Here is a 13,778-nt window from a genome sequence, read left to right as displayed (position 1 = left end):
AAGCTTTTCTCTCTGTCCGCCTGTGACAGCGCCTGGCCCTGAGCAGTAGACTCAAAAGTGGTGTCTGCCTTCTATAGAAACTTATTATTTTGCTAAAGGAGTAATAGTAATGTTAAAAGATACTTTACAAAAAAAAGGTAAAATCATGACTTTCATTCAGATATAAAACGAGCATGTGCTGAAGATTTTAACTCACCATTAATGAGGGAATCAGTAAGAGGTGACAACCAGTCCTACAAACAGACAGAGCTGGAATATTGACACGAATGTGCAAAAGGAGGTAAAACTGGCTTCTTTCACACAGGGAGGGAGGAGAATTAATTGAACCTATAACAGGAATTATCTGCATATCTATAGACAAGAATTATGTTGCATTGCTATTACAGTTTGCTGACTTCTAAAATGGCTCAAAGGCAATGAAAGGCCCAGGCCCTAACTAAATCAGAATCAGAATCAGAGTGTTCAGCAAATACTTAATCTCTGTACTAGATAGTTGTTAGGTAACCTCTGCAGGTGGGAGGAAAGGAAATAATTCTCATGTTCACATATGTCTGCCCTCCAGGAGCTCACAGTCTATTAGCCACCATAATATTAATAAACAGTAGCTAAGCTGTGATGGACTTACTTCTACATACACCACTTCTCTGATCTTCACTGCAACTCCATGAGGGGCACATCATTACATCCATTTTGCAGATCAAGAAATTGAGGCTCAGGGATGTTAAGAACGTTGCCAATAGTCACACAGCTGGTATAATGTGGAGTCAGGATTTGAATCCAGTTTTGCTGTCTCTGCAGACCAGCCCTTAGATAATAATATATACTAGGTCCCTGAGAGCCAGGTTGTATTTTCCATTCTAAGCAAGATCAGAAGAAGAGCTGGGTGGGTTTTTCAGTGAACTTCAAATCGTCCCCACCTCCTTCCAGTTTAGAACACAATAGTCGAATCCTCACCCATGGGACACCCCACCCAACAAGTGTAAAAAAAGTTAAGTTTTAGTGAAAAGAAAAAGCAAGAGCTGCAGCCCCGACGTCTGTGCTGCAGAGCCTGAGTGCCTCACCTGGCTGTAAGCAGAGCGTCTTCACCAGCAAACCCACGAGCATGTCTTTATCCATCAAGGGTCCCCATTAGGTTAACTGGAGTCCTGGCAGATTAAGGCTGCCCCTCTGCCTTCTCTGTTCCTCACTGTGACTATGCAATTGTCCAGTACAGTCACCACACTATCCAGTAATCCTAAATTCTCACTTCCTCCTCCAGGTAATAGCCTTGGGCACAGAAATTCCGGTTCTGAGTCAGCAGATCTTGGGCAGAAAGTTGGATCTAAATTTTTAAAAAGCTCTCATTGAGATTAGGATGCCCAGATGAGCTAGCTCAGAAAAAGTGTTTATTTCAGGAATGCCAAGCATCCCTATGTTCATCACAGCATTTTTCACAATAGCCAAGATGTGGTAGCAACCCAAGTGCCCATCAATGGACGAATGGATAAATAAGATGTGGTATATATACACAATGGAGTAGTACTCAGCCATAAATAAGACAAAATTGTGCCATTTGCAACAACATGGGTGGACCTTGAGGGTATTATGCTAAGCAAAATAAGCCAGACAGAGAAAGACAAATACCAAATGATTTCACTCATATGTGGAAGATAAACAAACGCATAGATAAGGAGAACAGATTAGTGGTTACCAGAGGGGAAGGAGGAGGGGGGAGGGCGAAAGGGATAAAGGGGTACACATGTGTGATGATGGATAAAAACTAGACTATTGGTGGTGAATATAATGCAGTCTATACAGAAACTGAAATATAGTTATGTACTCTTGAAATTTACACAATGTTATAAGCCAATGCGACCTCTATAAAATAATAATAAAAAAAGAATTTCTCACACTGGGTAGTAGGACAGTCCTTGGTAGTTTACCCAGGTGGGAAGTTGTCAAAGAATAGCCAGACCCACAGGGATTCTTGAAGCTCAGAATGAGCAGGCCACCTAATATTTTGAATTTGCAATAAACACAACACATATGCAATACTTTCATATTGTGGTAGAGTCACAAAGTAATACAGCAAACAGAGTAAAACATGAAACTCCTCCCTATCACTAACTCCTCCTGCCCAGTGATTCCAGTCTAGTCCCCTCAGCTTGGTGGACTCTTCCAGTTCCTTGTCTATGCATGCCCTATCTATCTAATACGTATTCAGACACAATTGTATATACCTGGGATTGAATAATAGATATTTTTGGGATTTGCTTTCACATTAATGCTTATCACAGTCATAACATCAAATCTCCAAGATCATTCTATGCTAATACACTTAAATCCATCTGGTTCTTTTTAAGAGTTCCAAAATATCTCATGAATGTGTGCACCATTATTTGTCCAGACAATCCCCTATTGATGGACATATAGTTTGTTTCCTGTCTTCTCCAATATAAAGCATGCTTTAATGAACATCCTTTTGCATATATCTTTATATACATATTACATACTCATGTATTTCTGAAAGACTAGATTCCTGGAAGAGGAATCATTGAGTCAGAGAGCCTTTTATGTTTTGCTGGGTAGACAAAAACCTCACTAAATCCCTAGGAGGGGCCTGGCACTCAGAGCACTGCTCCAAGACACACCCATCACATTGTAGTCCATGTTGTCCTGCAGGGGTGCTATTTACATAAAATGCTTCTGGAGTGGGAGACCTGAAGTTGTAGATCTAGCAGCCATGTACATTCCCCAACACTGGGTGTTTATCTTTTAAAATTTTGACAATTTGATGAGGAAAAATGTTACTTTCTTGTTTTTATTTACACGCTATTTATTATGAGTGAAGTTGAGCTTTACTCAAATATTTTTTCCTCTTTTCTTTACATATTCTGATTAGTAATCCAATGCTTGTTGTATATGTTGGCAATGTTTTCTTTCATTTTTCCATTGTCTTTAATTTTCTTTGTGGTGTCTTTCATCGTACAAAAGTTTTGGATGTTTGGGTAGCAAAATCTCTCAATGTCTTCTTTTATGGCTTCTAGATTTTACACACTGCTTATGATTTCTCACATCAAGGCCATAAAAATATTTTCCAATATTTTCTTCAAATAGTTTTAAGTTTTTTTAATGGTATAATCTCTAATCCATCTAGAATTTTTTATGGGATTGAGAGGAAAAGTTCAAACAAAATTTTTCCCCCAGTGGACGTCTAAATATTCTAATGCTCCTTGTTGCATAGTCCATTCTTTATCCACTAATTTGAACATAAAATAAATTATTGGTTAGCTATTCATTCCCAAGTGGAGTTCCAGAAAAGTCTTTAGCCATCATGTCTGTCATAAGGTCAAAGAACAAAAATAAAATAACCTTATTTGAATAAATACTGATGAAATTAAGCAGCCGTACCTGCTTAAAAACAACAAACTCTAAGAGTTAGAAATAAAGGAAATAAAGGGAGGTTTCCTTAACAATATAATTACCTTTATCTTAAACAAATAGTTCACATGTACATACAGGAGAAAAGAGAGAGGCATTCTTCATTAAGCCAGGAATGAAGTAAAGATGATACCATCACAATTGTTCATTATCCATGATCTGATCAATGCAATAAAGCACAAATGAAGAGTTATGGGGAAGGAGACAAATTATGGTTATCAGTAGAAGATTAAATTGCTTTCTTAGGAAATCTTAGAACTAGAAGAACTACTTGAATTACTCCATAAATTGGCTGGATTTAGGATAAGTGTTTGGAAATCAATTTATTTCCTCATACCAATAGAAGCCAGCCCAAACAGGTAAAGGAAAACTTCCAGATGTTAATAAGGACCCAGTTTGCTAATGTCCTCCTTTCAACATTCTCTAAAAATGACCCATGAAATTAAAAATAAGAGAAACTGGTGTCATTGTCAGGAACTAGGAAATATGCCAACCATATGCCAGGCCTCTAAGCAAGTTGGCAGCCAGCTGGGACTAATGACAATAAACACTGTTATGTATTATTACTGCTACACTTCTTTGAAACTGGTATTGTGCTAAGGCCATATACGTGTTGTTCATTTAATCCTTGCGTCAATAAACCTATCTGGTAGGTATCCTTATCTCATTTGTCAAATAAGATGTATTTGATCAAGGTCAGAGGGTGGCGAATCTCAGCTTGAAAACCAGGTAGATGTTCTTCTGAAATCCGTACTCTTGCATTATCAGACCTCTTGACTCTCAGGCCCCAGAGGTGTAACTAGATGGTGAGGGAATCTGGAAGGAGGTGAAGGTGAGAAGAGGGCAAAGGGGGTATTTGGGGGCTCAGAGTGGCAAGTCCTCAGAGCGGCTAGGGGGAGACCACCCATAACCACCTCATAAATGAAGCACCGAAATGTGCAGAGCTTCTCTTTCATCTAATGCTCTGGCAGGTAACATCAAGATCCACAGTGAACACAGTGTGAGGCTCGGTGAAGTTAGGAGGTGATCCAAGGTCACACAGATGCCATTCAGAAATGTGGAGATTTGCCTCCAGAGTGCCTGTGCCTCCACAGGCAATGCTACAGGATGCACACCGGCCTCCCACCCTAGCTGTGCTGAGGGGACAAATGGTGGGGAGTCTTGCTTTCCTAGCCCAGGCCTAAGGCAAGGGGCCAAGGGAAACAAGAAATAGGGGCTGGCCGTCTCTTTAGGGGTAGAGATCAGGGAAGAGTGACAGCCTAACTGGAAGGGCCTCAGTAGCCAGAGGGGTCAGAGCCACACAAAGCCTCCTTTTCTTCTTGTCTTGGCACAGGCAAGACCATGCTGGGTGGGCCGGGTCACCTCCTCTCCACAGAGATGGAGGGGGACCACTAGCCCCGGGCCACGTAAGTTATGGTAAGAGAAAGTGAAGCAGTGGGGTGTGGGTATGGAGGTCTCTGTTGGGAGATGGAAAGCTGAGTGGGGCAGGGGTCTTGACAAGTTGAAATTTAAGAAGTGCTTTCTTTTAAAAAAATAAAATATACTCCCTGTCTTGCATGCAGTCCCGAATTCTCCCTGGTAGGGAGGGAGATATAGGAAGATGGGAAAACCTGCTGGGTACAGGGAGAAGTGAAGTGTGTGGGGAGGGTAGAGGTTTGATATGAACAATTATAATATCAATAATTGTAGTCCTAATAGCCAATATTCGTTGCTTCTGACTTGGTGTCAAGCACGCTCTGTCGCTCAGTTAATCGCCGCTGCCGCTCTACCAGGTGGGTTTGCTGGTTCACCCAGAGCTTTGCAATAGCAGTTTCCCAACCAGTGTCTTTTGAAGTGATGAATCCACATTTAAATGTGGAGGAAGCCGGCCAAATGGTGTCTAGCAAGGTATCCCACCTGCTCAGCTTTGGGATATTTTTGCACAGATTCACATAGCTCATGTCAATTTAGTTCATTGTAAAAGCCATTGACATTTCCTGAGAACAAGTTCATCCGTGATTCCAGGATCCTCTGTGGGCTTGGTGGGTAGGGAGTCAGTTGGCATGTCCCTCAGCTCTTTGAGAACTTTGTCTGCAGTGTTCTCTAGGAAGATCTCATTTTGCTCCTTGAGGTTGGAGTTGGGGTAAAATGTAAGCTGTCTGAGGACCCTGCTTGGCTGACTATTCAAAGCATTTGAGAGTTGAATTCCTCAGCGGGGGGAGCAGGAAATTGAGTTCAAACCTGGCTCTACCTTACTGGTTGTGTAGCCTTAGGCGGGTCACCTCTCTGAGCTTCAGTTCCCTCACTAGCAAAGAGGGAGTAAGAAGAACACCTACTTCACAGCAGAAGATGTGAATTCCCTTGCCTTTCTCTGACCTGCCTCCTTGAGCTTTCCTGAGCCTGTCACTATTGTTTCCTTTCTTATTCATTTGCAGGTTGCGAGTTTCCTGAGGGTAGAAAGGGTGTCAGCAATGCCTGACTGGCCTGCAGAGGCCCTTAGAAGGAGTTCAAGATTTCCAGGGAGTCAGGAAAGTCAGCTGCTGACCCAGGAAGAGCCAGAAGCTCCCTCTGCTTCCTGAAGCGGGTGCAGAGTCAAGGTCCTGTGCAGGAGGTCTTTGAACGTGAGTAGGGTTTTTCTAAGCAGTGTGTACTGCGTGCTGTGGAGATTGGTGGGGTGTGGGCGGGTGATAGGAGAGTGAAGGGCAATAGCTCTGGGGGAATGTTTGGCCAGGTTATTGAGGGCCTTGAAGGCCACTCTCAGGAGAGTCAGTCTTTAAGCCGTAGGCAGAGGTGCTTGCAGGGTTTTTGGCTGAAGCACGACACAATCATGCCCCACCCCCTTCTTCTTTTTTAAAAATCTTTTTTCTTTGAAGTAATTTTAGACTTACAAAAATAATACAGCAAGTTCTTGAATACTCTTTACCAGCTTCCCCAAGTATAACATCTTACATAACTACAGGAGAATTATCGAAGTCAGGAAATTAGCATTAATATACTACTGTTAAAGAATCTACAGACTTTATTCAGATATGGCCAGTTCTCCCACTAATGTTCTTTTTCTGGTCCAGGATGTAATCCAGGATCCCACACTGCGTTCAATTGTCATGTCTCTTTAAGGACTCTTTAATGTAGAACAACTCCTCAGTCTTTTTTTTTTCTCTCATAACTTTGACAGTTTTTAAGAGTCCAGGCCAATTATTTTTGTCTTTCGTGACCTTGACAGTTTTGAAGAGTACTGGCCAATTATTTTTGTAGAGTGTCCCTCAACTTGTATTTGTCTGATGTTTTCTCATGATGAGGTTGAAGTTATCCATTTTTGGTGAGCATCCCACAAAAGTGATGTTGTGTCGTTCCCAGTGCATCATATCAGAAGGCACATGTGATATTGCTGTGTCTCATTACTGGTGATGTTCACTTTGAAAGATGATGTGGTAAAGATGATGTCTGCTAGGGTTCTCCGCTATAAAATTACTGCTTTCCTTTTTGTAATTAATAAGTATTGTTTGGGGAGATACTTTGAGACTATACAAATCTTTTTATCATTACTTTCAACTACCTAATTCTAGCATTCACTGATGATTCTTGTCTGCAATATGTATTACCTTTGATTTTCCAAAGGTGATTTCTATTTGCATAATTCCTTCTCCATTTATTAATTGAAATTCAGTTGTAAGGATGAGCTGTACCTTCCCTATTTATTTATTCAGTTATTTATTCCAGTATTAACTCATTGATATTTATTTTATTCTACAGATTATAATCCATTACTAACATTTTTTGTTTTGTTGCTCAAATTGTCCCACATATAGTCATTAGGAGCATCTTCAAGTTGGCTCCTGCGTCCTTTTGAAATACTCCCATTCTATTTTGAGCACTTCCTTACTTTCTGACACCACAAGATGTTTCAGGCTCATCTTGTATTTTCATTGCCCCCTCCCTAGACTCAGTCATTTCTCCAAGGAACCCTGGTTCCTTTTCTTGGAGAATGACATCTAGAAATGAAGATCTGGGTGCTGAGTGTGTTCATTGCACTGAGGCGTCATTGCTTCTAAGCCCTGTCAGCAGACAGAGCTGGGGAATATGGGTTAGCAGTTCTTTTTATGGGCATTCTAGGATTGTGCAAATAAGAAAATATATTATATTTAATGGGAGCTACATTTCTCACTGTTGAAGAAAGGAATTGCAAATGAGGAAAGGGGAGAGGGTAAAATGAGCCCTGTTGTCTTAGATTGGAATCAGCGGTATCAGCATGAATTCATCGTTTTTTATATATATATACAAACTGATAGATATAGAAATAAATATGACCTAGCAATTCCACTCCCAGGTATATACTTAAGAGAAATGCATGGCATAAGAAGATATGGACAGGAATGTTCACAGCTGTACTATCATAATAGTCCTAAAATGGAAACTACCCAAATTCGTATTGACAGCAGACTAGATAATGAATGGATCTACCACTAGATGCAACAATATGGATGAATCTTGGAAAAATACAATTAATGAAAGAAATTTTCGCAAAAAAAATCTGTGTGATTCAATTTATATGAAGTACAAACACAGGCAAAATTAATCCATGTTGTGAGAACTCAGTATTGAGTGACTTTTGTGTGTGCTGCGGGTGGGTGGTGACTGAGAAAAATGAGGGGGCTTCTCAGATGCTGGTAATGTTCTGCAATTTGATCTGGGCGCTGGTTACACAGGTGTGCTCAATTCTTAAGATGTATACATGTTATACTTCAATAAAAAGTTTAAAAAAAATCTCTATCTCCTAGCTCTAAACTTCATGTTATCTTCATTTCCCCTCAGCGGCTGCAGCAACCCATTAACTGAATACAACAGGACCCACCACTAAACCTTAGGCATTAGAATTTAATTCTTTCCCTTAATCCTAATTGAAAGATCATGTAAACTGGTATTAACCTTCAATAATCTAATCTGGCCCCCTCACCCTCCTGGTTCCTTCCAGACTATGCGTGTTTGGTATTAGCCTTCCAGGGCTAGGACCCTTGATCCAGCCCCACCTTGTGGTGTAGGGTGGGAAAAGATTATTTAGGCCCACTCGACTAGAAGGGTGAGTAGGAGGGATAAGATTAGGGTTGTTGAAGGTTAACACGATCTCTGATCTTCCAGTTACTGCCTTCCAGGTTTTCTCATCTAAGATTAAGGGCAAGAATTAACTCTAAGGCTTCCATTTTTGTGAAGAATTATAATGAATAGGGCTTCTGTCCTGTGTGCTATTAAAAGGTACATTAAAAAAAAGATAAAATCATGACTGTCAAACAGATATAAAATAAACATGTGTTAAGTGATTTATAAATAGTGATTATAAAATAAACATGATTTAATTCTCTATTTCACAGAGAAACCAGAGGATGGATGCTTGTGACTGTGAACTGTCCACCCATTAGCATTTTAGCAGACTAGCAGAGTTCACAAATTTCTGCAGCTATATGTGTCCTGTATAGTAAAACTTCTTTGACAAAAATGAACATGTTCATTAACAGACCCAGAGATATAGGCTCTCTGTAGACGTAAAAAAAGGAGCAAAAGTATATAAAGTTAAATTATGCTCGGTATGCATGTTTCAGTATTCCACTTTGCTTAGAAATTATCCAGGGGCTGGTGCTGTGGCTGAGTGTTTAAGTTTGCACGGTCCACTTTGGCAGCCCAGGGTTTTGCCAGTCAGATCCTAGGTGCAGACATGGCATAGCTCAACAGGCCATGCTGAGGTGGCGTCCCACATAATACAACCACAAGGACCTACCACTAGAATAACAACTATGTACTGGGGGGCTTTGGGGAGAAGAAGAAGAAGAAGAAGAAAAACCCCAGAAGACTGGCAACAGTTGTTAGCTCAGGTGCTAATCTCAAAAAAAAAAATTAAGTACCCAGTGAATATCCATCAATTAAATTAATCAGTCCAAGCTCTTAAGTTACTTAAAGATCCTGGAAAATATCTTCAAGCTGATAAACGACAAAATGTATTAACTTTTGAAATAAAATTCATCAGCATAACAGTTCAACTTTGTTAAAACAAATTTGCATTTATAAATTTAAACAATATGTAAAAGTACTGCTAGCCTATTTGATCAGTAAACATGCATAAGTTTAGGAAAAAGCATACCAAAGTAGAATTAAAATGTATACTCCTATCATACAAATAATTAATGTGCAAGTTTCAAGAGTTATTTTATTCACATATAAGCAAATAAATGTGGATATATATACACACACATACACCTCCTGTTCTATCACAAATATTAGCATTTGTACTCCTCATTTGTTTCTACTTGTATTTTAGAGATCTTTCCATATCAGTACATAAAAGAACTTCCTCATGCAGTTTCTTTTAAAGCTGCATAAAATTTTATTATATGCTATGGCAAATAATGCTGCAATGAAAAATCTTGTCCATACATTACTTCCATGCATCAGAATATATCTTTATTCCTAGGTCAAAGGTTATGTGCATTTACATTTTGATTGATAATGACAAGTTGCCTTATAGAGGTGGTTTAATATACACTCATCAGCAGTGTATAAAAATGCCTTTTTCCTCACACAAGCTCCAAGTGTGTTAGAAAAGTTGAATATGTTTCTCAACATGATAGGTGGAAAATTGTTCTCTGAGTACTGTTTTAATTTGCATTTCTTTTAATATGAGTGAGGTTTAATATCTTTTAAAATATCAAAAACTATTTATATTTCCTTTTCTGCGACCTAGATGTTCATATCATTTACTCTTTTTTCTATTGTGTTATTAGGCTTTTTCTTATTGAATTGTGGAAGTTCTTTATATATTAGAGAACTTCACTTTTGTCTGCAATATGAGTTGCATATATTTATTCCAGTTTCATGATTGTCTTTTCAGTCTTCTTACAATTGTTTTAACATAAATTTTTTTATTAACATAAATTTTAAATTTTTTGTAGTAAAATTTACCAGCATTTCTGTTAATACTTTTTTAATGACATTTGTGTTTTATGTTGTAGACAAACCTTTCCTACTACAAGGTTTAAAAGTATATATACCCATTTTTTTCTAATACTTCATGTTTTCAGGGTTTTTAACATTTGAATCTTTTTTTCTCCACAAATAGGATTTTTTATTTATCACCATTAAAAGTCTGAATTTTAAACAGATTCTTGGGCTGGTGGCTTGCATTCATCTTTAGCACCTGTCTCATCCCCAGTAGCTTTTCCACAACCTTCTCCATGAAACTCCATGACTTTTCCCAGTTCAAACTTGGGCTTCTTCAGCATTTTTACTTTTCCAACTAAGACATCATGGAGTGGATAAATAGATTGGCAAGCCTTTTCTGTGTCTTTCCAATGCTGTCTGGAATCAGTTTACTGACTACTTCTTTCAAGTCATCTGTCTGTACCTCTTGGGTCATGACTTCCATCATCTTCTTCCAGATTTGGCACGCCTGTTGGTGCTGAGCATAAGAGGTCTACTGAATCTGATTGTTGTGTTTTTTAGTAAAACCAACACAGAGAAGACGAGGCAAATAACCATTGGTAGTCTTGATATCAACAAGAGAGCTTCAATCATGGTCTGCCGTTTTTTGACCATAGAGCACATTCTGTCATAAGTAAGATCCACACCATGGAAATTAGATAGACAGTTTTTGCCCTGAACATCCTCAGTTATTAGCTTGAATTTTCTAAGTGCAACTTGATCATTCTGCAGATCAACAGGGCTCACTTCAAACACACAACCCTTGAGGCCGTCAGGTGTGATTTTGGTCCCTTGAGTTCTCATGACTAGTTTTCCTAATATTTCTTATATATATATATTTTAAAATATATTTTTATATTTGTTTATTATTTATTTATATATATTTTATTTTATATATATATATTTTATGTATATTTTTAAAGGACTATTAGCCCTGAGCTAACATCTGCCACCAATCCTCCTCTTTTTGCTGAGGAAGACTGGCCCTGAGCTAACATCTGTGGCCATCTTCCTCTACTTTATATGTGGGCCGCCTGCCACAGCATGGCTTGCCAAGCAGTGCTAGGTGTGCACCTGGGATCCAAACTGGCAAACCCTGGGCCACTGAAGTGGCACATGTGAATGGTTGCACCCTCAGGCTGGGCCCCCACTATTTCTCATATGAACATAGCTGGTGCTTTCACATCATACAAATCTTTCTTAAAAATTGGATCAACCACTTTCTTCTTGGCTCCCTTTTTGGTACCTTTCTTAAAGTGCTTGTTCTTGCCGATTGCCATGGTGCTACTCAGAGAGCCTAAAGGGCTACATTTGAATCTTGAGGTAAATGTGACTCATACCAATTCTATATTTTTCCAGATGACTATCTAGTTTCCCCAGAAACATTAATTACACAACTTTTTTTTCCTATACTGATTTTAAAATTTGCTTAGGAACCATACAAAATTCCTCCATATATTTAGGTCTTTTTCTGGACTATCTATTCTGTTTATTTGTTATGTTGGTTATTCATGACCAGTTCTATCCTCTTTTCATTACTGAAGCTTTATAATATGCTGTAATATCTGATTGGTATAGTTCCTCTTCTTCTGTTTTTGATTTTTTTCCTGGTTCTTCTTGACTTTATTTATCTATATGAACTTTAGAATCAGCTCATTTGATTATAAAAGTATTTCATTTGTAGCTTATTTAATTTATAAAATAACTTAGAGAAAATTGCTATCTCCATGATCTTGATTCTTCTTGTCCAAGAGCATGGTATGTCTTTCCACTTGTTCAAGTCTTCTTTGGTGTCCCCCAATAGCATTTCCAAGTTTTCTTCATGGAGATTGTATCAGTTAGCTTTTCCTGTATAATAAACCGTCCCCAAACTTAATGCTTTTTTTTTTTTGAGGTTTCTACAGTGATTTATTGTTCATTATTTCTACAACTTTTTCATGAAGATAATTCACATATTGAAAACATCCTCAAACATTTAAAAGACATTATCACTTTAAATAACTGACATTTTACTAGCAAAGTTATGAGAATCTACAACACTAAAATTCTTCTTACTTTTTTAAAAGAAAGAACACTGATGAACTAGTGGACACAATTTCCCTTCTTTGCGGAGCTTATCAGTGTCAGTTGCAACTCCAATAAAAGTTACATTGACAAATATTCTTGGCACAGTTCTTTCACCAGTCATTTTGTAAAGAACATCTTGAAACTGGCTTCCATATTCAAGTATGTCCAATTCTACCACTTTATAATTAACATTTGTGTAATGGAAAAGTTTTTTTGCCATTGTACAGTAAGAAAGATATTTTTGAGAAAATTACCACACAATTATCAGAAGTCGTTACTTGGATCCGATTCACAGGAGCAATTGCTGACTTCCCCAAAGATGGTGATGTGCCGTTCTCCATCCCTGATGCCGCAGTGCCCACTGCCTGCCAAACCAGCCCCCTGAGCAGATGGAGATGACTCCCCATCAGCGCCTTGCAGCACCAGGAGGGCATGGTGGGAGCGCAGGGCTGCAGCGAGCAGAGGGGCGGGTGACCGTGGCCTGGGACAGCTTGCCTCCTCTGGCCGGCCCTGCCCCTAAAGGTTTTAAACCACAAGCTATTATTTAGTGCATGATTCTGCAAGTTATCAGTTTGTGCTGGGCTCAGCTGGGTGGTTTTTCTGTTGGTCTCCTCTGATCTCAGGTGGACTCACTTATGAACCTGATCGGCTGATGGGATAGCTAGGACTAGTAGCCTTTTGATGGCCTTGTTTGGGAGGAATAGAATGACTACATGGTATCTCATCCTTCAGAAGGCTAGTCCAGGCTTTGTACATGATGTCTAATACTCTGAGATTTTCAGTTAGCTCTTCAAAATTATACGCAAAATTGCAGGTGCATTTGTGTGAGTATGTGTGCACACTCAGGGATTTAGGATTATCAAATCCTAAAAGAGGTCCATAATCCCAAAGAGATTAAGAACCAAAGGGCTGTGATCCTCCTGTGATAGAATTGAGGTAAAGGTCCTGGTTCTCTCTTCCCAATAGCATGAAGCGTCCTCCCACCTTGGGTTCTTAAGTAACCAATACTATGTCACTGTGAGCGACCCTGGGGTGCTCTCTATTCTGCCCATCCTCAGCCTGCAGAAGTAGACTTTCTCCCAGTCCTCTGGGCTGAGGTTCCTCCTTTCAGGCTCTACTACTGACCTATCACCTCAAATTTGGTTCTCCTGACTGCTCCACCTTTCCATGATCTAAGTCTCATATACTGTTGGTAGGAATGTAAGTTTGTACAGCCTTTGTGGAGGGCCATTTGCCAATGTCTACAATAATTTTCAATGTGATGCCCTTTGACTTTGCAATTTCCCTTCCAAGAATCTACTCCATACATAATGAAACAAGTGTATAAAAATGGTATGTGGTATACT

The 13,778-nt window shown here is 39.2% G+C and overlaps 1 long non-coding RNA gene and 1 pseudogene across 2 annotated transcripts in view; one reads left to right on the top strand and one right to left on the bottom strand.

Moving 5' to 3' along the window:
- LOC139042215 (uncharacterized) overlaps positions 1-13,778 on the top strand; it is a 42,442-nt gene that overhangs the window by 9,948 nt on the left and 18,716 nt on the right. For both annotated transcript variants that reach the window (XR_011498692.1, XR_011498693.1), the window contains exon 2: positions 5,835-6,020. This is a non-coding gene — a long non-coding RNA (uncharacterized lncRNA). The remainder of the gene's footprint in view (positions 1-5,834; positions 6,021-13,778) is intronic.
- LOC106828033 (small ribosomal subunit protein eS1-like) lies at positions 10,326-11,645 on the bottom strand (annotated as a pseudogene).

This window comes from Equus asinus, chromosome 26 (genome assembly GCF_041296235.1).
Source record: "Equus asinus isolate D_3611 breed Donkey chromosome 26, EquAss-T2T_v2, whole genome shotgun sequence".
Classification (NCBI taxonomy): domain Eukaryota; kingdom Metazoa; phylum Chordata; class Mammalia; order Perissodactyla; family Equidae; genus Equus; species Equus asinus.
Note: the sequence above shows the minus strand (reverse complement) of the source record. Positions and strands in the feature narration are given on the sequence as shown.